At 54.2% G+C, this 24,234-nt stretch overlaps 1 long non-coding RNA gene across 1 annotated transcript in view; it reads right to left on the bottom strand.

Moving 5' to 3' along the window:
• Positions 1-24,234, bottom strand: part of LOC131275899 (uncharacterized) — a 42,911-nt gene that overhangs the window by 2,798 nt on the left and 15,879 nt on the right. The window lies entirely within an intron of this gene.

Here is a 24,234-nt window from a genome sequence, read left to right on the forward strand (position 1 = left end):
AAACTAAGTAGATAGACACAGATAGGGATAGATAGAGAGATGCTTATGATTCGATAGGTAGAGGTAGGCAGATAGAGATGTATGTAGATAGATACATAGAGGATAGTTAATAGGTGGTTAACTATCACCTATGTAGATAGATAGATGATGAACGAGAGGAGACAGAATGATACAGAAAATGTGGCAAAATGTTAAAATTGGCGGATCTGAGTATCTGGATGAGGGTATGTTGTTGCTCACGATTAATATATGGGGTTTGTGTTATTTTTACAACTGTCTTGTAAGTTTGAAATTATTTAAAAATAAAAAGTTGAAAAAGAAAATAGGTCGCAGGGGAGCAAGGATTCGGGGGGTGCCTGCACAGAACATAGCCCCGTGGCTGACCCAGCCTGCGTGCTGGAGGGAATGGTGTGCACGTATGGGGGGGAGGAAGAGAGGGAGGGAGGGAGAGAAGGAGGAAGGGAGGGGGAGAAGGAGGGAGGGGAGGAGGGAGGGAGGGAGGGAGAGAAGGAGGAAGGGAGGGGGAGAAGGAGGGAGGGAAGAAGGGATGGTGGGAGAGGAGGGAGGGAAGGAGGAGGGAGGGAGGGAGAGGAGGGAGAGAGGGAGGGAGGGAGGAGGGAGGGAGGAGGGGGTTCTTTCCAGGCCCAAAGCCCTGCTCAGCTTCGTCTGTCCGCTCTGAGGAGCGGGCTGCGTGGACGGGCCAGCGGAGGCGGAGGGAGGCCCTGGCCCTCCTCGTGGAGTTTAGCTCTGCGTGGGCAGCCGTGCCCAGCCTTGGCCGCGCCAGGCCAGCTCTGCTGAGGCAGCCTCTCCCAGCCAAGGCTCCGTGGGGGTCGCTGGCCCCAGCCCCCAGCCCCTGCCCCACAGAAGGGGGCGTGCTGGCCACACCTGCCCGGAGAGGGCCCCTGTGGGAAATGGTGCCAACCCCTGGAGGACGGAGAAGTCGGGCCGTCCAGCTGGGGCCGGGCCGAGTGCAAGCGTGGAAGGGGGAGGCCAGAAGTCCCCGAGGTCGGTGATCCCAGCAAATATTTGGCAGATCAATGCCCGGGGCTGACCTTGAGAGTTCATCGCCCCGGTCATCAGGAAGTGGCCTCAGCCCTCTCCCCCACTGTCCCCTTGCCCAGGCCTTCAGGGATGGGGTTTTTCTGGCTGGTGCCAGGCCACCCCCCGTTCCCTAGACCCCCTGATCTAAGGCTCGCTGCCTTGCCCATCTACCCCCAGGTGACCCAGAAAGTTCCTTCCTTCCCCAGAGTGAGCAGCCAGAAGAAGCCAATGTCCAGGGAGCGGAGACGCTTGCACTGTGCGTGTCATCTCCTGATGAAAGGCCGGCTCCCTGGCTCTCCCCCCGCACCTCCCCAAAGCACCCCTGGCCCCCTCCAGCTGATGAGAACGTCCCTCTCCCCGGGTTCCTTGTGGGAGGTGGATGGGAGCCTTGCACTTTCTCAGAACGCTGCTGCGTGTCGCCCAGAGCCCAGAGCCAAGCGCTGCCTCTCTGAGCTCTTTGTTCCACTTACAGGAGGGCTAAAAATACGCTGGCGCTGCCAAAGGCAGTCCTCCAGAGCCCAGGGGAGCGCTGCCGCAGGAGCAGTCATCCCGGCACCTGCACTGGTGAAAGGAGAACCGCAGGGCCTCCTGCCACGCGGAATCAGCACCCTCTCCCCCGGACCCCGCTGCGCCCTTGGTCTCCAGGTCCCTCCGTCCAGGCTGTGCTTGCGGAAGCCTCTCCCTCCTCTCCCCACTCCACCCCTGCCTCCGTCCCCTCCCTGGGCTGGGCTCACTCTTCACCCCCTGTTGGAGCCTGGGGCTGCCTACGTGCCTGTGTTTTTGCAGATGTCAAAACAGCCGCCCTCCCGCCCGGGAAGCGTCAGATTCCTCTAGCAAAGCTCCACTGAGCAGTAAGACTGAGATGAAACCCCCCTTAGTGGGTGTAACCCAGGGGCTTAAATTCGAGAAACATGCATTGAGACCTGGCCTCAATCCCTCGTAATCTTTTCAGGACCTTAAACCTCTCTGAAAATTTGGTGAAAGCTATGGACCCCCCCCCCCCCAAAAAAAAAACCTCAGCAGCAGCATTTCCAAGCAATTTCAGGGACTTGGTGGAGACCCCGAAGCCCATCCAGGACCCCTGTCCACCCACCAAGTCAGGAACCCTTGGTTGGCCGGAAGCCAGGCACTGAGATGGAAAGCGGAATAAGAGGTGGGACTGATGGGCAAATAAACTGGACCCACCAGGATGGGTGAGAGCCGAGGTCTGCGGGATTGGGGAGTGGGGAGGGTGGGGAGTAAGGAGGAGAAAAGGGTACATTTGAATGGGGTTTTGAGGACAAACAAGAGTTCGCCAGAGAGCAATGGACGTGTAGAGCATGTGCATACCTAGTCATAGCAGGGCATGAAGGAGAAAACTTGTTTGGAAGCAGGGATGGCCTCGGCGCTTACACAGGATATGAAGAATGGGCATGTTTGATTGCTGAGTAACAAATTACCACCAACTTAGAGGCTTAAACGAGCACACAGGGGTCACCTCCCAGCCTCCAGGGTCAGCGGCCCAGGCCTGGCTTAGCCGGGCTCTCTGCGCAGGTCTCGGGGGCTGCATTCAAGGTGTCGACCAGGGCTGCCGTCTCATCTGAGGCTCGGCCAGGAAAGACTCTGTCCCAAGTCCATCGGGGCCGTTGGCGTGTGCTGGATGGAGCTGTGTACCCATGGCAGATGTGCTCGGCCCTAATCGGCATTCCTCTGGATGCGAACCCACCGTCAATAGAACCCCTTGAAGATGCTGTTTTAATTAAGGGGAGGCCCAACAGAATGAGGGCGGCCCTTAATCCAGATCACAGGAGTCCTGTATAAGCAGAAGAAATCCAGACACAGCCAGAGGGAGCCACGGGGAAGAGCTGGAGGCCGGAAGTCAGCGGGAAAAGAGGAGAAAGGAGAGGACGTGGCCGTGTGACCGGAAAGCCCAGGAACCCCGGGGTCACTGGCCAGCCAGCACGCTCCCGACCTCTGGAGGATAAGCCTTCTAGCCAATGCCTTCCAGCCAACTCTGGCCTCTGGAACCACGGGCCAACGCATTCCCATTGTTTAAGCCAACTCATGGTGCGGTATTTATCACAGCAGCCCGACAAACTAAGACATGCCAGAGTTTACTTCCTTGCAACCCGAGGACTGAGGCCCCAGCTTCCTACTTGCTGTCAGCTGGAGGCTGCCTTGTTTATTTTATTTTTCAAAGATTTATTTTATTTTTATTTCTTTCTCCCCCACCCCTTTGTTTGAGCTCATCGTCTGCTCGTCTTCTTTTTTGGAGGCACCAGGAACTGAACCCGGGGCCTCCCACGTGGGAGGGAGACATCTAATCACTTGAACCACCTCCACTCTGTTTGTTGTGTCTCCCATTGTGTTTCCTCACTGTGTCTCTTGTTTGCGCCATCTTGTTGCATCAGCTTGCTGCACCAGCCCGTCATGTCAGTTTGCCGTCTTGCTCATCTTCTTTAGGAGGCACCAGACACCCAACCCAGGACCTCCCATGTGGTAGGCAGGAGCCCCACTGCTTGAGCCACATCCGCTTCCCTAGAGGCCGTCTTGAAGTCCTGGAGGCTCCCCACAGGCCCCTACCCCAGGGCCATTTCCCCCCGGCAGCTCACAATACAGCGATTTGCTTCTGCAAGGCCAGGAGGAAAAGCTCACTGAAGTCCGCTAGGACGGAATCTGACAGAATGCAATGCAATCACAGCGAGGCCATCCTGTCACCTTAGTCACAGCCTCTTGCCTACAAGCAAGTTACAGGGGATCATACAGGGTTTAACGTCACGGGCCGTCTTAGACGTCCGCCTTCCAGCAGGACAGCTGGAAGAGAGGCTGGGAGCCAAATTTTGAAGCCCCTTTTATGCCATAATTGGGAGTTTGAACTTAACCCTGCGGGAGACAGGAAGCCACTGAGAAGGGACGGAGTGCGAGGGATGGGCACGGAGGCAAAGAGGTCAGTTGGAAAGTGGTTGCCATGGTTTAGGGGAGAGAGCATGAGGGGCTATGACCATGGGGACAGCGACGTTCACCTGGCTGAGCCCGCACTCTCTTTTGGTCTCTGTTCCAATGCCACCTGCTCAGGAAGGTGCTCCTCACCTACCTGATGTAAGATAAGCCCACTGTCTCCTCTCCCAGCCCCCACCCCTGGCCTTCTGTTCTCAGAGGCCTCGCCGCCATTCATCGTACTGGGTGCCTGCTTATTTATCTGTTCATTGCCTTTCTCTCCCTTCTAGGATGTAGGGAATTCGTTTGGTTCACTGCTGTATATCCAGCTCCTAGAACAGTAGCTCAATAGGTGTGCTAACTAATGAATTAATGGGTTCAAGAGGTATCTGGCAATCGATTTTCCAGAACATTATACAATGAAAATGTGGGCAGAGGAAAAAGGGCACATTAACAATTGTGATGGTTAATTGGCTAGTCGTTTGGTCAAGCAAGCACTGGCCCGATTGTTACTGTGAGGGTGTTGCATGATGGATTAAAATAATTACTCAGTTGATTGCACCTCTGGCTGATTGCATCTACAATCAGCAAAGGAGATTGCCTTCAGCAACAAGGAGAATCTCCTCATCCAATCAGTTGGCCTTAAACTGAGAACTGAGGATTTCAGCAGTGAGAAAGAAGAATTTCTATTTCTACTTCAGCCAGCCAGCTTCTCCTGGGAAATTCAAATTCATCTTCATTGAGTTTCCAACCTGCAGCCGAGCCTGTAGAATTCAGACTTGCCAATCTCCACGGTTGTGTGAGCCAATTCCTATAATAAGTCTCTTAATATTTACATATATAAAAATATATATCCTGTCAGTTCCATTTCTCTGGAGAACCCTGACTAATATAATGATGCCCTGAGGTTTCCACCTTGACACACTGGGTGGTGATGCTTAGGGAGATGGGAAGGACTAGATCAAACTGGGAAGCAGATGCCAAGCTGGAGTTTGCTCTAGTGGATGTAAGACAAGTGGGAATCGGCCAGGTGGGGACAGCCACTGGGGAGCTGGAAAAGTGAGATGTGGAGCTCAGAACTTGGAAGTGAGGGAGTGGATTCTGCCATCAGTACTAATGGGAGACAGATGACGTCACGGGGCTAGATGGAAGAAGAGAAACAAGCACGCACCCCGAGAAAGAAGGAGGAGGAGGCGGAGAGGCAGGAGCAGAAGTTGGCAGTGGCAGCCGGGGAGGGGAGTGCCAAAGATAGAGTTTCAAGAAGGAAGGCAGGTCATGTCCAATGCTGCAGAGAGGTCAAGCAAACAAGATGAGAATGCAAAGGAAGCCATTGGACTTGGCGATTAGGTCAGGGGCGACCTTGGGGGAGCAGTTTCAGAGGCGTGTAGGTTTTTGGGTCAACGGAATGTGAAAACGTGCTGGGAGACGGTGTACCTCACTCCTTCAAGAAGGAAGATTGAGGACAATGCTGAGGACAGATTCCGTGGCAAGGAAAGGAGAGAGAGCAGAGGAAGAAGCCAAGAGTAAGTGAAGGAGAGTCTAAGATGGAATGAGCTCCTGGCCTAAGTGCAGAGTCAGCAATCTCAGCCAGACCCCTCTTCCCTGCTTCTCCCCAGCCCCCCCATCAGTGGAACATCATGGGAAGCAGAAGGGCGGCTGAGGAAAGAAGGGGACTTGGGCAGAAAACATATCTGGGTCCCCGGAACCTGCCCCAACCTTGGGTTTATCCTAGCTGTTGAGAGACGCTAAAAAGGGGATACTCCGTCAGAACTCAGGGGAGCTGGAAGCTCCTTGTCAACCCTTCCCTTCTAATTCTCACTTTTCTTCTCCAGGACTGGAACCGCTCACAGTGCTGTGGCAGGTGGTATTTTCCAAAAATGGCCCATCCATCCCACTTGCTCTCCTCCAAGGTGACCTTGACACAGCCCGTCAGGAGGGGGAGTCTATGTCCTATGACCTTGAACCTGGACAGGCCTTTGCGGCTACCTCAACTAAGGATTCTGGGGGCCCACCAAGGCTAGGCTGGGCGAGGCCGTGGGGGTCCTCCTGGTTCCTCTCTTTTGAAACCTGTGACTTTGAAGCCCCGGGCCACTGTGTAGTAAAGCTGCTTACCCTGAAGCCACCAGACAGAGAGGCCCGTGTGTAAAGAAGCGGAGGTCCCACCCCCAGCCTCAGCTGACCTCGCAGCTCACGAGGCCCACCGCTCACCACGACCGCCCATCATAACCTTCCTGGTCCTCTGGGGGTTCACAAAGCCCTTGCCCTCTTCATCCCCTCTGGGCCCTCCCTGGGAATGCTGGCTTTATTCCCCCAACCCCCGCCCCCCCCAGGGCCCAGAGTAAGTTATAAGGCAGCAGGCCCTGGCTCTAAGTGACCCTCAAGTCTCACAGGGCGGAGTGCCCACCCTGAGCAGGCCCCAGAAGTGGCAGGCACCGGTCACCTGCCCAGCTCCCGGCCTCCCGCCCACCCACTCCAGGACCCACGGAAAATCCAGATTCCATCTCAGGCCCAGCTGCACTCCAGGAAGGTGGCGGGCAGGCTGCCCGGAATCACACAAGACAGACTTTGGGCTGATTGCCCAAGCTGGACTAACACCCCTCCTTCTTAGAAAGGGGACTCTTTCCGGAACCAAGGCCACAGGCTGTCACGAAAGCCAGATGTTGTCAGCGCAGGACAGAGGAGGTGGGAGGGGCCCCGTGGGGTCTGAGGCGTCCCTGATGCCTCTCCCACCCCATCAGGCCCGAGAGAAGGGACCCTCCCGCGGAAGGCAGCGCCGCCTTCCTCATGACCGTGAGCAGCTCGGCTGCTTCTTAGGACAGGCCCCTGAGGCACGTGGCGTTCGCCACCCCTCGCCCCATCCCTTAGTGGTGGGGCACGTGGAGAGGTGGTTCTCCCTTACAGCAAACCTGATGAGTGAAAACCAGGAAAAAAAGGGCCTCATAGCATTGCACCGCAATTTGTGTTAAGAAACGGTAACCTGTACCCCTAGAGCATTTATTTATTCTTTACATTGCTTTAGCCTCCGTATTAGTCAGCCAAAGAGACGCTGATGCAAAGTACCAGAAATCTGTGTGGCTTTTATAAAGGGTATTTATTTGGGGTAGGAGCTTACAGTCACCAAGCCATAAAGTGTTAAGTTACTTCCCTCACCAAAGTCTGTTGCCCCGCGTTGGAGCGAGATGGCTGCTGTTCTCAGCCAGGGTTCCGCCTCCCTCTTCCTGCTACGGCTCCGGGGTCCCAGCTTCCTCCCATCTCAGCTGTAGGCTGGTGTCAGGCTCATCTCTCTTCCTGGGGCTCGTCTCTTTCCCGGCTCAGCGACTCTGCTCTCTCCACAAGGCCAGCTGCCAACTATCAGGCGAACGGCTCGGCTCTCTCCGGGGATCCAGCATCGAAAATGAGCCCTCTCCTGTGCCAGGTCGTTCTCTGTGTGAGTCCCTGCCCACCAAGGGGAGGAGACGCAACATCCTACTGATGTGGCCCAATCGAAGCCCTAATCTTAATTTAATCAGTAAAAGTGAAACCTCTGAATTTAGTACAAAGGGCATCTCGCCCAGAGGAGCAGACTAGTTTACAAATGTAATCAATGTTTCTTTTTGAAATTCATCAATCATATCAAGCTGCCACAGCCTCAACTATCCATTCTTTCAATAACTATGTATTAAGCACCTACTACGTGGCAGGCGCCAGAGGAAAAAGGTGGATTTTCATAAGTGTGTGTGAACATACAAAGGATATCTCTAGAAGAGTGGTTCTCAATCAGGACCGCTCAGGGGACATTTGGCAGTGTCTGGAGGGATGTTTGGTTGAGAGGGACACCTGGACATCATCGACATCTTGGGGCAGGTAATTCTGTGCCGCGGGGTCCGTCCCGTGCACTGTGGGATCTTCAGCAGCAGCCCTGGCCTCTACCCACTAGATGCCAGGGGCACCTCCCCCCACCCCCAGCTGAGATGACCAAAAATATTTCCAGACATTTCCAAACTTTCCACAGGAGCAAAATCCCCCCTGGCTGGGCACCACTGCTATAGACCTACTCTGTGAAAATCAAAGACAAGGAAATCCCCATCCACTGACCTCGCGAACTTAGGGTCCAGCTGGAGCCCCACGTGGACACATAGCCACGCGAAAAGGCCACGTCCAGTGCCCAAGGACGTGGCGAGATAGAGCGTCGCCTCTGCAGGGAAGCGTTGCTCACCCCATGGTCTGCTCCAAACCACCACCCATTTGAGGTGCGGGGAAGTGGAGCAGAGGCCGCCATGCAAAGTCACGTGGCGAAGCTGGGCGGGTCTGTTCCCTGGGGCATCTCAGGATGCCCCTTGAAGGCGCTCCTTCTCCTGCAGGGACTCCCTGGCCCCAGGGCAGCCCTGGAACCTTCTGGTACCCAGCTCTCAAACGCCGAGCACTGAAGCTGGCACCGGGCTGGCACCGCCAGTTTTCCGCCTTCGCCCTGTACGCTTAGGTAAGTGGGGGTCACTCGGCTGTTCCCTGGCACACAGTAGGTCTGGTGGGAACAGCCTGGCTTGTAAACACAGGGAGGGAAACACCCACCATCACGAGGCTGCCGCCCCCTCCGCCCCCTCTCCAGCCTCGGCCTGTGGCTCAAACCCCGCCTTGTTGGCACTCCTTGGGGAAGGTGGGTAGTGAGTCTAGCCTTGGCAGTGAAGTCTGCCAAGCAAGTTGGTCCTCTCTTTCCTCCTGCTGTGAAAAGCCAGATTGCTCTTCCCAGGCTTTGAAGCCAGGCTGCCTGTTCCTCCAGGTTGTGTGATCTCAGGCAAGTCACTTACCCTCTCTGAGCCTGATTTGCTGCATCAGTAAAATAGAGATAATCACAGCGAGCCCTTCAGAATATCAGTAGAGTCAGCTGAGATAATGCAAGTGATGTCCTCAGCACATTCTGTATTACATGACTCCTGCTATTATTAATCATAATTATTAATCATAAATATTATTAATCATATTATTATTAATCATAGATATAATAACAAGTATCTTACCATGACTCGGGAGCTGATAAGGAGAGGCCCACACAAATTTTCACAAATAAATTCCAGTTTAGGGGCAAAAGGGACGGAAAACGAATGAGAAATTTCTGGGCATTTGCAAAACATTCCTACCCCTCTACTGGAAAATAAAACAATCTTTTAAAAGCCATTTTGTAATGGTGTTTTAGCTCATCGGAACAGCTAAGACACAGTTGCCCTGTTTTTGGTTTCGGCTGTTTTCCAGTTGCAGGGTTTTTCTCATTGATCTGGCAGAAATCCCCTAGGTCTGGCGAAGGAAGCTTTTAATTGCTCTAGATGGGCCGATTTCTTGGCTTCGCTGCTCAAGCATATAATTGAGAGAGCAAGAGTGAGAGAGAGAGCGAGCATGAATCACTTGGAGATTGCTTTGAGATAAATATAGAGTTAGACATCCCCCTTCCTGATCAGACCTAAAAGATACCCCTAACCTGGATCCCAGAAGCCTGCGGGAAAAGAGCCTAATGCAGTCACTTGGTTTTCCTGCTCTTTATCACAATAAGAAGAAGACTCAATGCTATCCCTTATCATTCGTGCTTGTCTTAGGTTGAGAGCTCCCAGAAGCAGACCTTGAGACAAGGATTCCAGCCAAGTATTTTAGGGGGAAGGAAATCCCTGGAAGCACCAGTAAGGGAGTAGGAAAGTGAGATAGAACAGGGAAGGCAGCCAACGGAGGGGTAATACTGAGCAAGTTCCTGCTGTGGGCAGCTGGAGCTCAACCCCCGGGGAATTTTGGGAGGCAATGAAAAACACAGCATCCGCTCCAAGAGATGTGGGAGCTGGGGAATTGATGCCCCAACTCCCAACGGGCAGGGGAGTTCCTGGGGGTTATTAATTCTCTGGCACTTCCAGCCACTCCTAATGCAAGCAGCCGGGGGAAGTGCCAAAGCAGAGACTCAGGTGCCAGCAGTTGGCAGTTGACGTTTGCTCAAAGGGGATGTGGACCAAGCAGTGCCAGCGTCTGCTACAGGGCCCCAAAATAAGAGAACCCAGAATATGTGGAGTGGCCATTGCCCCACTCAAAAGACTCAACGCATCTGAGGCCTAACTGAAGGCATCGTTTAAAAAGTAAATAGTCACATTTCTATTTATAGTATTTATACATACTTACAATCACATATTATAGGTAATAATACATGAATTTTTAAAAATGGCTTTCTTCCCTCTCATTCCATGACTCAGTCTTATTCCAACTCTTCCAACTCATCTTTTTTCTCAGAGTCTTTGTCACCATCAGAGCCACTTTTTGACTCATCCTGGTTTCCCAAGCACAGCTTCCTTCCCCCCTCTCGGTTCTTGGTGATACAGCGTTTTTGGAGTCTGCACGATGCTTTTGCTGGAATTTTTATCCCAAGCCTCCAGTGCCTATTTGCATAACATTAGGGCAGCTGGTTGTTTCATTCATCCTGTGGTGTCAATTCCTGAGCTCCCTAACCACCACCACGGGAGGCTTTCTTCAGCGTCCTTAAAGGACTCTCACACTCCCCTCCCAACACTGCACCGTAGCACCTTGGGAACTAGTTCCCAATGTAGCACCTTGGGAACTAGTTCCCAACTGGGTTAATTTCCTACCCTCCTTTTCTGTCATTTCTTCAGATGACCTCGGTAAGTGGCCAAAGGACCCCAGTGGAGTCCTTTCAGGTGCCTCAGGACTTGGCTCCTCAAAAGAAAGCAATTGATGGGAAGCTGACTTGGCCCAGTGGTTAGGGCGTCCGTCTACCACATGGGAGGTCCGCGGTTCAAACCCCGGGCCTCCTTGACCCGTGTGGAGCTGGCCCATGCGCAGAGCTGATGTGCCCAAGGAGTGCCACGCCACGTAGGGGTGTCCCCCGCGTAGGGGAGCCCCACGTGCAAGGAATGTGCCCTGTAAGGAGAGCCGCCCAGTGCGAAAGAAAGCGCAGCCTGCCCAAGAATGGCGCCACACGCACGGAGAGCTGACGCAGCAATACGATGCAACAAAAAGGGACACAGATTCCCGTGCTGCTGGCAACAACAGAAGCGGACAAAAAGAACATGCAGCAGATAGACACAGAGAACAGACAATGGGGGTGGGGGAAGGGGAGATAAATAAATAAAATAAATCTTTGGGAAAAAAAAAAGAAAGCCATTGAGTGGGAGGCCGCTGGACTCCGAGGAGCACCTCCTGTTCTGGGGTGACCCGGCAGGGGGACCTGCGTGGTGCACTCAGCTCCAAGGCTGGCCTGGGCAGCGGCAGGCATACACCCGCGGGATCCTCTCCGCGGCCTGGGGGTGCCTTCTGTCACCATTCCCATTTTGCAGGTGGAGAGGCCGGGGCTCTGAGAGGCAATGGGGGGTCGGGCCGGCATGACTTCAGGGCGTGTGCACCCTGACGGGGTCACTGGCAGGGCCCCCCCATCTGGGAAACCCCGGGGGGGGAAGACCTCAGCAGACCCCACCGCCTGGGGTTGCGAGGAGACACCCACCTCGGGGGTCTGGGGTCCCTCCGGGAATCAGGCCCTCGGCCGTTCAGGTGGGCGAGCAGCGGCCTGCAAGGGTTTTGAAAACAAGACAAAATGGGGCCACCGTGACCCCCGCCTCGCTGGTCTCGCCTGCTCCTCGGGCACACCAGGGGGGTCTGCAGGTTAATAGAGCAGGAACCAGAGAGGACTCGAGAGACAGGTGGGAGCCTGCCTGCTGTCGCGCGAAGGCCGTGGGCTCTGGAGACAGGGCAAGCGCACCTCGGCCTCAATTTCCCTGTCTATCAGAGAGGTGTGGTGGGAAGCGGCTGTGGTTCAATCAGTTGGGCTCCTGCCTACCATACGGGAGGCCCTGGGTTCATGTCCCGGGGCCTCCTTGTAAAAGCAGTCTCACCTGCACGCTGCGGAGAGCTGCCTGGCCTGCAAGCGCTGTGGAGAGCCGACTCAGCAAGGTGACACAACAAAAAGGGAGACAAGCAAAAACACAAAGAGCGCGCAGCCAATGGACAGAGAGGGCAGACAGCAAGCAAGTCTCAAGCAGAGGGGATGGGAATAAATTTAAAAATTTTTTAATTTTAAAAAGAGGAGTACAGAGCCTGGTCGCCGAGAGGTGGTAAAGATGCAGAGTGCAGCAGCTGACACTGCTCAGAACTCGAGTCTCCACCAGCGGCCCTTTAGCACCTACTAGTGCCACAACCTATGGGAGATTCAAGGGCAGGAAGGAGAGGGAGAGATTGATCAAGCCCGATCCAGTGCCCCCTTCACCCGCGCCGCCCTGGAGGCAGGCCTTAGCTGACGAGGAAGCCGGGCCTGGGGGCGAAGGACCTGGCCGGGGTTATGCAGGGGTGGTTCTGCCCTTTGAGCCTGGGTCTGGCCGAAGCAGGAGAAAAGCAGCAGCGGGGGCTGCCAGGGGCTGCAGTGGTGCCACCCGCCACCCTGGACTGGAAGGGGGAGCCTGGACGTCAAGAGAAGGCTGCTCAGCGGGGGATGAGGCCGGCCACCTGCCCACGGGGGGCACTGCCTACAGACCCCCGGGCCTCCCCCCCTGGAGAAGTACTGCCCACCGGCCCACACCCACTTCCCTCCCCTGGAGACCACTCCAAGGCAAGGTCTGGCACCCATGCCTCATCACCCCAACTTGGGGAGGGTCGTTGGAAGCCCAGGAACCGCGTTTGCCACACAGGGTGCTGGCTTTCTGGAAACAGGACGTGAGAGCGAGAGAAAGAGGCAGGACAGAGGCCAGCGGCGTCCGTGAAGGGAAGACTGAGGCCCGTTTCCTTCTCCCCAAGGGCCTGCCAGGGGCCGCGCTGCAGCGGCCGGGGCTAAGCCCTGGAGCGTGCCAGGGGATGTCTGCGGGGCTGGAAGGCTGCCCTGGACCTGGCAACCAAAACGCCTGGCAGCTGCCCCTTGTAGAGGCTTCCCAAGGGCAGAGCTGCAATCTTGCAAACTGATGGTCAGAAAATGGTGCCTCCCAGTTCGCTGTGGCCTGCCACATCAGCAAGACAGAATGCCAACGAGAAGTCTGCTGCCAAGGCAGCTGGGAAAGCGGCCTGGACGTCCAGTGCGACGCTGGGACGGTCTGTTTTCAATCAGGTGAAGGAGTTCCTGCCCGCCAGTGGAAAGAGCCGACGGGGGGGGGGGGGGGGGCAGGGGACCCCAGCATATGAGCATTTGACCGACAATGCTCAGAACACACCGTGAGACCGTGGTCCCCTAAGGGCCACAGAGCACCCTCCAGCTCAGCCTCTGTGACCCTGTCCAGCTTGGACAGTCTCTAGGTCCACACTTTCCCTTGACCTGCTTTACAGGGGCCCCGCTGGGTCTACAGACTGGGTTCCTCATGGGTGACATCACTATGTAAAAAGATCTTCACGGCCTAGGAGTTTAGTTTAGTCGTCCAGGAAGCACGTCGTTGATTTGCCTGAGCCCCAGCCTGAAAGTCCTTCAGCCCAGACAGCTGGCACTTACCCGGGATCCCTAGTCCATGTGGCGTATCCAGTCTGCTTTGTCTTCCCTACCACCAGATCTCATCTCTCTGTTGACGATTCTACTCCTTCTTGACTCTGCTGTTATTTATTAGGTACCTACTGTGTACATGGCCCTGCTAGGCACCGCCAAAGGAATATACAGACATGTACTCTGTAGGCCTAACACTTACAGAACTCACAATTTCATTGTCAAGCAGACTTGTCATTTTTATGAGCAGCCCTGGATCTGAACCCCTTTCCTATTTGGGGGGTGCCTCCATTGTGTGGAGTTTGGTGAGGGGTAGGTCCCTGCCTCCTATTCCAAGAGGACAGGGTAAGGGCATAGGGGTTTTTCCCAGACAATTGGCTGCTCGTGCCCAGGGCTTCAAATCTAGAACAAGAGATGAGAAAACTCAGGAAGCACTTAGAATTGATTTCATAGGGACCACAGGTGGTGGCTGAGGCCACTGCCAGAAGTAGTTCAGTAACGGCAGTGATATCCAGAGCCGGTTTCCAATGCTCTAATCCATTTTCTAGACTTTGTGTAGATTCCACAAGCAGCTTAATGATCTCCCAATAACTTTTTTTCCCTTAAAATTATCTACCGCTGATTTCTGTGGCTTGGTCCCCCAAACCTTGACTTATATACTGTGCCAAACCATTATTTTTTAATCTAAGAGTTAAAGAATAGTTTTTTTAAAAAAGTAAAATCACAGGTGTCATAAAAATCTAAACATTTTATTTAACTCATTAACTAATGAGGGAAGCAGTTAAGATGCCATTGCTGGTTCAAAGGAGAATTCCAAGAACCCCCACACACAATCAGGAATGCTGACAATCACTTACACTCTTCTCCATTTTCTACGGCACATGGCGTCACCAGGCAGCTCAAAGACAGCGAACGGCCAGCTCAACCTGGGAGCGGGCCTGGTCAGGACGCGCAGTCACCTTTTTTTCTTGCCCATTTGAAATGAAGGTCTTTCACTAATTTTGCCTAACAATAATAAATAGGAGATGGCCAGAAGGGTGGAAGAGAAGGACAAAGGCACACGCAGAGGATGCTGCCCCCACCCCAGGTTGGAATCACGTAGAAAATCCCTGGATGATTCGGAAGTTCAGCTGGATGGAAGGATCTGGAGGAGAGGGCCTTCTAGGTGAAGGGAAAAGTGAGCTGAAGTTTGGGGGCAACAAGGAACTGGGCAAGTTCCATTGGCAGAGCGGACTGGTCTGGACAGAGCAGCAGGTTTGTGACGTTAACTGGCAGGTGACAAAGTCAGGAATGTAAACTGGGGCTTACGACCGCAGTTCTCCAAGCTTATTAACGGTTTTGGGGGAAAAAAGAGGTCAGATGATAGAATAAAAACAGTGTTGGAGCAGTCACTGGAAAGGGAGGCCCTGTCCTTGTCTGTTCAGAGCAGACAATGTGGGGTGCCTTCCTGGTAGACCCTACCTCTATGGAAGGGTGCCCCCGCTTGCTGAGGATGAAGAGGCAGGAGCATGTTTGAGACAGAAGACCCCTTCCCTTTGGGGGGCGGAGTGTAGAATTTGAATCGAGAAACACCCAACCACGGTCAGGTGATGTTGACCCTGAAGTGGTGAGCACACAAAACTGGGGCCCTGGTTGTTACCATGGCAACGCAGCGTCGCTCACATGCTGAGTTTGGGGGAGCAGAAGTGTAGAGACGTGTTACCTGGCAACCTCCCCCCCTCCCGCCATGAGGCGCCGAGGCTCCCCCCACAGTGTGGTGCCACGCGAGTTCCGGTTTCCTTACAGGGAAGCCCTTTCCTCTTGCACTCACTCGAGTGGCTCGCAGCGCCTGGCCCTCAAACAGACCTCAAGGAGTACACGAGCTGGGGGCCCTTTCCTTCCGCAGTATCCCCTCTCCTTACGTTTTCGGCAAGCTTTGGGGTTGAGTTGTTGAAAGATGGAGGGAGGGAGAGAGGGGATGTCGTGAATGGTACAAAATGCCACCGCTTCACTCTTTCCAGGAAGACCCAGGACTTCCTCTCGTCTCCTCCACTTGTTCGTTAATCAGATGCCAATGGCTCCCTGTTATCGAGGGCTTGTGCTGTGTCAGGCACGGTGCTAAGTCCTGCATCTTTCAGCAGCAGCCGGTGGGAAGTGGTTAAGAGATGGACTCACACCATGCTGTCCAAGTTTGAAGCTCAGGTCTGTCTCTTACCAGCTGTGTGACCTTGGGGAAGTAACTTAACCTCTCTGGTTCTCAGTTTCCTCACCTGCAGGAGAGGAACGATAAGGGGGCCTGCCTCCGTAGGTTGTTGTAAGGAGTCAATGAGTGAAAACTGGGAAAGCACTTAACAGTGCTCAATAAATATCAGCTATAATCTTCAAAACACCCCTCCTAAGGTAAATATTCTTACTACCCCCATTCTAGAGGCAGAAAAACTGAAGCTTAGAAAGTTTAAGCCCTTTCCTGAGCTCGTAAATGATGGAGCCACAGTTCAAGCCCACAGCTGAATCTAGAGCCTGTTGGCAGAGCCCTTACGTTGTGCAGCTGAAATATTCGTTGCTCAGCTGCTGGATGCACAATGCAAGGAGCTGGGGATACGACTGTCTGTCCCCAAGATACGTACAGTGCCCGCACTCATGGGGCCCCCGACACCTTTGCTGGGAGCCAGACCCTGAGCAGCCCTTCCCAAAGCCCGGTGTGCAAAGCGCCGGCAGGGACGAAGCTTAGGGAGCAGCCACCCCAGAGGAGCGGGGCGAGGGCTGGACGCGTCACACGGTCAGGGCAGGGCGGGGCAGCCCATTTCATGGACGTCCTCTTGAGGGTGGCCAACGGCAACAGGAGCACACGCTGCCTCGTGCGCCGACGCGGGCAACGGTTAAACTCATCTGCTAATAAAATACACCCTCTCGGGCTGGCAAGAGTGAGCGGGGTTAGAGCGGGAGGGCAGCGGCCCCTCCCGCCGGGCTGCTGGGCAGGCGGCCGGTCTGGCTGGAGGACGCCACGTAGCAGAGCCACCTCCCAGGCTCCAGGCCACCCGGCTCCTCCATCTGCTTCTCGTTAGCTTCGAAAGGGCGCCCGGCCCTGCCCCCTGCCACGGCACGAGTCCGCCTCCCGCTCCTGCCGTCCGCCCCAGCCTGGCCCAGCTGACCCGCCCCGCACCGCCTCTCCACCCTCTCCACCTCCCCAGCCCCCCTCCGCTGCTCCCTGCACCCGGGCAGCAGCCTCCTCCACACACACGCGGCCCACAGACACACACGCACACACAGACACGTGTGCATACAGAGGCACATGCGTACACACACAGATACCCGTGCACACAGGCATGTATATGCATGCAGAGACACGTGCACACTGATACACATGCATGCACACCCAGACACGTGCACACATGCACAGACACATGCACACTGATAAACACACATGCACAAGTGCACGCAGAAGCGCACAGACATGTACGTGCACGCGTGCAGAGACACGTGTGCATACGGAGACATACGTGTGCACATGCACACGTGCACACAGACACGTGCACACTGATACACATGCATACCCGGCACGTGTACACCCAGGCACATGCATACGCACACATAGACATGCACACACACACGTACAGACACATGTACCTCACAGGGCTACTGTGAGGATTAAGTAAGACAACATAAAGTAAAGAGCCTGGCATAAAATCAGCACTAGTCGCACACAGGCGTACAAAGGGCTGATCTGAATTTGCACCATTGCTCTCCCCAGGGCAACTGATAACTGGCCAAAGGAGGAGCTGGCTTTCAGAGAAAGGAATTAAGCTTTTATTTTAGCAGAGGTCTGGCGGGGAGGTGGAGGTCAGTTGAGGACACCTGAGGGGCCTCTCTCTACATTCTAGAGACCTCGAAGGCAGTCAGATTCCACAGCTGTTTATTTAGCATTTATTGAGGACCGTCTGTGTGCCAGCTCTGTGTTGGCAGTGACACGCTGAAGGCAGTGACAGAAGAGTATAGAAAGAGCAGTGGAAAGTTCTATGGAAACAGAGCTCCAAGTGGATGGGGCAGTTGATCTTTCTGGGGTGGCATAGAGCTGGTTCTCGAAGGACCACCCACACGACAGACACCCCCTGTTACAGAGCCCTGGGCTGGGTGATCAGGGGCATTTGCTCTGCCAGGGAAGCAGGCCGGACTCCTCGGCCCCATTTGGCTGATGAAAACGTGGAGGCACTGAGGGTCGTGACATCTGCCTCCCCAAGAGCAGACTTCTAAGGGAGAGTCTCCCTGATTCCAAATCAGCTATTTCAGCTTCCAAACTTTGCCAGGAAGACACAGACGGGGGCAGCAAGGCTAGAGAGCCAAGCTGCTTGCCAAGGGCCTGTGTGGTGGGGGGACCTCTGCGCTCGGTCCTGCGTGGCCGCAGGTGCTGCACACAGTGCCCACACACCCACGTCGCTCTACCAGCTGTCAGGCCAGATTTTGTCCTTGTGATTCCCAGAACTGCCCCAAAATGGGATTCCTTGGTATTATGCATGATTTCAGAAGGAGCCTGCTGACGGGAGAAGGGACAATTCCCCTGGGAAGAATGGCACCTCACCTGCCCAGGCCCTTACCTGCATGACCTATTACTTGCACAGTCCCTTACCTGCACCACTGCTTACCTGCACTGCCCTTTCCAGTGCTCACCCAGGAGGCAGGCATGAGGTGAGTCAAGGAACATTCACCTCGATCAGCCACTGTGCCAGACCCTCTGCTGGGAGTCTCCCAATTAGTTCCTTCATTCCTTAAAATCAGAACCCTGAAACTAGTGCTATCGGCCCCAAGCAGAATGGAAATTCTGTGTCTGAGCAGCACACAGCTGACAAAAGAGTAGGTCAAGGGAAGCAGATTTGGCTCAACTGATAGAGCGTCAGCCTATCACATGGGAGGTCCAGGGTTCAAACCCAGGGCCTCCTGACCCGTGTGGAACCGGCCCACGTGCAGTGCTGATGCGCGCAAGGAGTGCCCTGCCACGCAGGGGTGTCCCTCGCGAGGGGAACCCCATGTGCAAGAAGTGCACCCTGTAAGGAGAGCTGCCCCACATGGAAAAAGTGCAACCTGCCCAGGAGTGGCACCGCACACATGGAGAGCTGACGCAGCAAGATGATGTAACAAAAAGAGACGCAGTTTCCCAGTGCTGCTGACAAGAATATAAGCGGACACAGAAGAACACACAGCAAATGGACCCAGAGAGCAGACAACTGGCAGGGGTGGGGGGAAGGGGAGAGAAATAAATAAAATAAATCTTAAAAAAAAAAAAAAGGAGTGGGTCAGACACCCAGCTCACGGCGGGCTGTGGCGACCTCTCAGGGGGCTGCCGAGGACTTGGCTTCCCCCTCACACGCTGCAGGAATGGAATGTGGGGACGGCGGGCTGGTGGGCAAGGGGCCTCCTGGTGTCCTCCAAGCCTCCACAGGCTGCCCGGCAGGGGCCAGGACACCCGCGGCAGTGGTCCTGAGCAGAAGGCACGGGCCAGCCACACACCCTCACAGGCCAGGGGTGCTAGATTTAGCCAATAAAAATACAGGACACCCAATTAAAGCAGAATTTCAGATAAATAACATGTAATGATTTAGTTTGAGTATGCCCCACACACTAGGGCTGTGGCCATGGGGATGAAGACAGTAGACATGTGTGGCAGTTTGATATTACTAATGAATTCCAAAAAGAGATATAGATTACATTTGTAAACTGGTCTGTTCCTCTGGGCTTGATACCCTTTGATTGGTGTAAATTCAAAGGCTTTACATTTACTTGATTAAATCAAGATTAGGGCTTTGGTTCCAGCACATCATTAGGGCACGCAGGGTTGAGTCCCTGCCCCCTTGGTGGGCCATATAAATGGATGCTCAATCAAGAACACAGAGAAGTAGGTACGCAGGGGAAGAGACCGCTCCATAGACATGGTAGAGGTCCGAGGAAGAGAGATGAGCCATTTGCCTGATAGTTTACAGTTGACCTTGTGAAGAGACCAGAGCAGCTGAGCCTGGAAAGAAACAAGCCCTGGGAAGAGAGTCAAACCCTCTGCCAGCCTAGAGCTGACACTGGAAGAAGCTGGACCCATGGAGCCTTAAGAGGAAGAGGAAGGCTGAACCCTCCCAGACATTGCCCGCCATCTTGCTTCAACACATGGCAACAGAGTTTGGTAAGGAAGAAACTTGAGTTGGACTCCTTAGGGCCTTGCAATAAATACGCTTTATAAAAGCCAACAGATTTCTGGTCTTTTGCGCCAGCACCTCTTTGGCTGACCACTACAACGTGGAAGTGGACACTACGGGGACTGGCGATGGATTTGGATGTGGAGGAGAGGAAGTGGGAGAAGCCAGGGAGGCTGCCAGCCTTCAGGGTTACACAGAGGAGCAGCCGGGGGGACGCGCACTGAAAAGGGGAAGAGGGGAAGCGGACTTGGCCCAATGGATATGGCATCTGCTTACCACATGGGAGGTCTGTGGTTCAAACCCTGGGCCTCCTTGACCCGTGTGCAGCTGGCCCATGCGCAGTGCTGATGTGCACGAGGAGTGCCGTGCTACGCAGGGGTGTCTCCCGTGTAGGGGAGCCCCACGCGCAAGGAGTACGTCCTGTAAGGAGAGCTGCCCCACGTGAAAAAAGTGCAGCCCACCCAGGAGTGGTGCCGCACACACGGAGAGCTGACGCAGCAAGATGATACAACAAAAAGAGACACAGATTCCTGTGCTGCTGACAATAACAGAAGTGGACAAAGAAGAACACACAGCGAATGGACACAGAGAGCAGACAATGGGGGGGGAGGGGCAGGGGGGAGGGGGAAAGAAATAAATAAAAAATAAATCTTTTTTTATTTTTATTTTTTTAAAGATTTATTTATTTATTTAATTTCCCCCCCTCCCCTGGTTGTCTGTTCTCTGTGTCTATTTGCTGCGTCTTGTTTCTTTGTCCGCTTCTGTTGTCGTCAGCGGCACGGGAAGTGTGGGCGGCGCCATTCCTGGGCAGGCTGCACTTTCTTTTCGCACTGGGCAGTTCTCCTCACGGGCGCACTCCTTGCGCGTGGGGCTCCCCTACGCAGGGGACACCCCTGCGTGGCAGGGCACTCCTTGCGCGCATCAGCACTGCGCATGGCCAGCTCCACACGGGTCAAGGAGGCCCGGGGCTTGAACTGCGGACCTCCCATATGGTAGACGGACGCCCTAACCACTGGGCCAAAGTCCGTTTCCCATAAATCTTTTTTTAAAAAAGGGGGAAGAGCAGGGACTGCAAGGGCTGCTTCGGGAGATGTCAAACTTGGCGTGCCTATTTGAGCCCCATGTGAACCATCAGTTATCAAGCCTGGGGCTTGAGGGAAGGTCTGGCTGGGACCCTGCAAGTAGCAGGCATTTAAAGGCACGCTCCTGATGTGGTCACCCAGCGAGTGAGGGGAGGTAACCGGTCCAGGGGGGGGCCTTGGGGAACCTCCCCCCGAGAAGGCCCCTGGGAGGAGGAGGAGCAGCCACGGTGTCCCAAGCACAGCTGGGGAGGCGGGGGCCACAGGGGAACATGCTTCTGAGAGGAGGGCGCAGCTGCCCGCTGGACGCTGCGGGAAGGGCAGAGAAGAGCAGAAGTGGGCGGCGTAGCCAGACTGCGGGGGCAGAAGGCAGAATTCGAGGAGACGCAGCAGAGGCCGCCAACACACCCACGTCCACCGAGGAAACTCTCGGTGCAGGGAGGGTGTAGGCGGAGGAAAGCACAGGCAGGTGCCGAGGCCCTGGGGCCAGGCGGGCTGCCATCAGGGCACGTGTGGCCTGTGCCCGGCCTGGAGACAGAGACGGACTTCAACCGTCCTCGAGCTGGCGGTGAGGCCTTGGGCAAGTCAAGTGAGAGGTCGTGCACAAGGGCTTTTGAAAGGGTACCAGGCGATATAAAAGGTACGGGGAGAAACAATGGAACAATCTTCCGGTTCCCACAACACGGATGGACTTCAAAATGGTTACAGTGAGTGAAGACACAAAAAGCACCTGTGCTATGAGTTCATTTATAAGATGTTCTAGAACAGGCAAAACTAATCTATGGTGGGAAAAAACTCAGACAGTGGTTGCTTGGCGAGTGAGAGCTGGGGGGAAGAGGGAGTCAGAAGGGAAGGAGCCTAAGGGAAACTTCCGGGTGATGACAACAGTCTGTGCCTTGATAGGGGATGGTTTACCCAGGTTTATGCATTTGTCAAAACTCAGTCAACAGGGGAAGCAGATGTGGCTCAAGCGATTGGGCTCCCGTCTACTGTATGGGAGGTCCCGGCTTCAGTTCCTGGGGCCACCTGGTGAAGGAGAAGCTGGCTCATGCCGCGGAGAGCTGACACAACAAGATGACACAACAAAAAAGAGGAAAGACAAAGAGAGACACAACAAACCAGGGAGCTGAGGTGGCTCAAGTGATTGGGTGCCTCTCTCCCACGTCAAGGTCCCAGGATCAGTTCCCAGTGCCTCCTAAAGAGAAGACGAGAAGACACAGAAGAACACGCAGCGAATGGACACAGAGAGCAGACAGCGAGCGCAGGTGGCAGTGGGGGGATTAAAAAAACCACCTCAGTCAATGATACACTTAAGTTTGAACATTTTACTGTATACAAATTCTACATAAAAGAAATGAATTATAATGAGCAAACCCTTTTTTTTCTTAAGGAGGAACCCAGGACCTGGTATGTGGGAAGGAGGCACTCAACCAGTTGAGCTACATCTGCTCTCCCTGAATGCTTCTTCATGACATACAGTAGGAGTGAAGTGTACTGGAGCTTGTGACTCTCCCTGAAAGGTATTTCACAAGGTAATAATAATACTAAGAGGATTGATGGGTAGATAGAGGGATAGAAATGTGCAAATGCAAATATGGTGAAATGTTATCGAGGGGGTTGTCATCTGGGGGCTCATTCAATTTTTCTGCATGTTTGAAAAATTTTTATAACTTTTATAAATAAAGTATTAGGGGGAAATAAGGAAAAAAGGATGTGATACTTCTTTTCATACGCGTCAAAGACACCTGTTGACACATCCCGGCCCTCGAGCACAGCGAGGCAGGGAAGCTGGGTGGATGGCGCTGCCCAGAGCTGGGGCCTGAGACCTCACCTGGCTGAGGGCAACTGAGCTGGCTCCTTACCGCAGACAACTGCCACTGTCCCTTCTCGCGGGACACAGGCTGGGGAGCATCTGGGGCGAAGGATAAAAGCCCCCATCAGGATTTAAAGAAACGAGTCGCTGGAGCGGGTGGGGGCGGGAAGATTCTGACTGTGTGGACTTGGCCTTCCACATCTTCCACATCTACCACAGGAAGGCTGAGATCAGCCCCGCCTGGGCCCAGCCGCGGAAACGCCCGTGGGTGAAGTACGGCCCCGTCTCATTCGCCTACTGGCTGGTGGGTTTGAAATGTGTCTCAACCGGCTGTCTACACAGCAAAGCAGTAGGAAACCCTGAACCCTCCTGCCAACAATGTTTCAGCAGGGTGTTTTCAGGAGGGAAAGCTTGGTGACAGCCAACATGAGCCTCTTTACCGGGCCTGGTGAAGTCGTTTACGGTGGTTTACCAATGCAGTGGATCACGACTACCCGGCTCTCAAAAGTGAGGGAGGGGGAAGCAGACTTGGCCCAGTGGTTAGGGCGTCCGCCTACCACATGGGAAGTCTGTGGATCAAACCCCGGGCCTCCTTGACCCGTGTGGAGCTGGCCCATGCGCAGTGCTGATGCGCGCAAGGAGTGCTGTGCCACGCAGGGGTGTCCCCGCATAGGGGAGCCCCACGCACAAGGAGTGCGCCCCGTAAGGAGAGCCGCCCAGCGCAAAAGAAAGTGCAGCCTGCCCAGGAATGGCGACTTGCACACTGAGAGCTGACACAGCAAGCTGACACAGCAAGATGACGCAACAAAATAAACACAGATTCCTAGTGCTGCTGATAAGGATAGAGGCGGTCACAGAAGAACACACAGCTAATGGGGCGGGAAGGGGAGAGAAATAAATAAAAAATAAATCTTTAAAAAAAAAAGAAAGGGAGGGAGGGAGCGCAAGGTGACCTGGAGTTTGAACTGCCTGAAACGTAATGTCAAGTTTAAAAAAGAACACACACATGTATTACGGTCCCATTTGCACAATTATAGATGGACAAACATGCATGGATATATGTAAATGGGTATGAATATAAATATAAAGGGAGAGACAGGCAGAGTGAGATCCATCCAAATGTTCAGCCAAATGTTAATAGTAGTTATGTTTACCCTGCACTGATGGAGTTTGAGTTTTGGATTTTCTTTTTTTTTTTTACTTTCTTCTTGGTATTTTTGTATATTCACAGTCAGCATGTACGATTTTTATGAAACTACTTTTAAAACTAATTTTGTAAGGGATTTTAGAGTAAATTGATATTTGTGGAGTGTCTTAAAGAGACTGTCATTTAACCCCAAATGTTTGCACGGGCTGCAGGGAGTGGGGGGACAGGACCCCACAATGGAGCGAGCGGAGGACTGTCACACGGCTGGGACTCAGTGTCCCTGACCTCTTCTCAGCTCCCTGACACAGAACCAGCTTCATAATTTGCAGGGCCCAGGCCTAAATGAAAATGCGGGCCCCTTGGTCAAAATTTAATAATTTCAAGGGGAAAGTGGACGTGGCCCAGTGGTTAGGGCGTCCATCTACCACATGGGAGGTCCACGGTTCAAACCCTGGGCCTCCTTGACCCGTGTGGAGCTGGCCATGCGCAGCGCTGATGCACGCAAGGAGTGCCCTGCTACACAGGGGTGTCCCCCGCGTAGGGGAGCCCCACGCGCAAGGAGTGCGCCCTGTAAGGAGAGCCGCCCAGCGCGAAAGAAAAGTGCAGCCTGCCCAGGAATGGCGCCGCCCACACGGAGAGCTGACACAGCAAGACGATGCAACAAAAACAAA

This window comes from Dasypus novemcinctus, chromosome 24 (genome assembly GCF_030445035.2).
Source record: "Dasypus novemcinctus isolate mDasNov1 chromosome 24, mDasNov1.1.hap2, whole genome shotgun sequence".
In the NCBI taxonomy this organism is placed as follows: domain Eukaryota; kingdom Metazoa; phylum Chordata; class Mammalia; order Cingulata; family Dasypodidae; genus Dasypus; species Dasypus novemcinctus.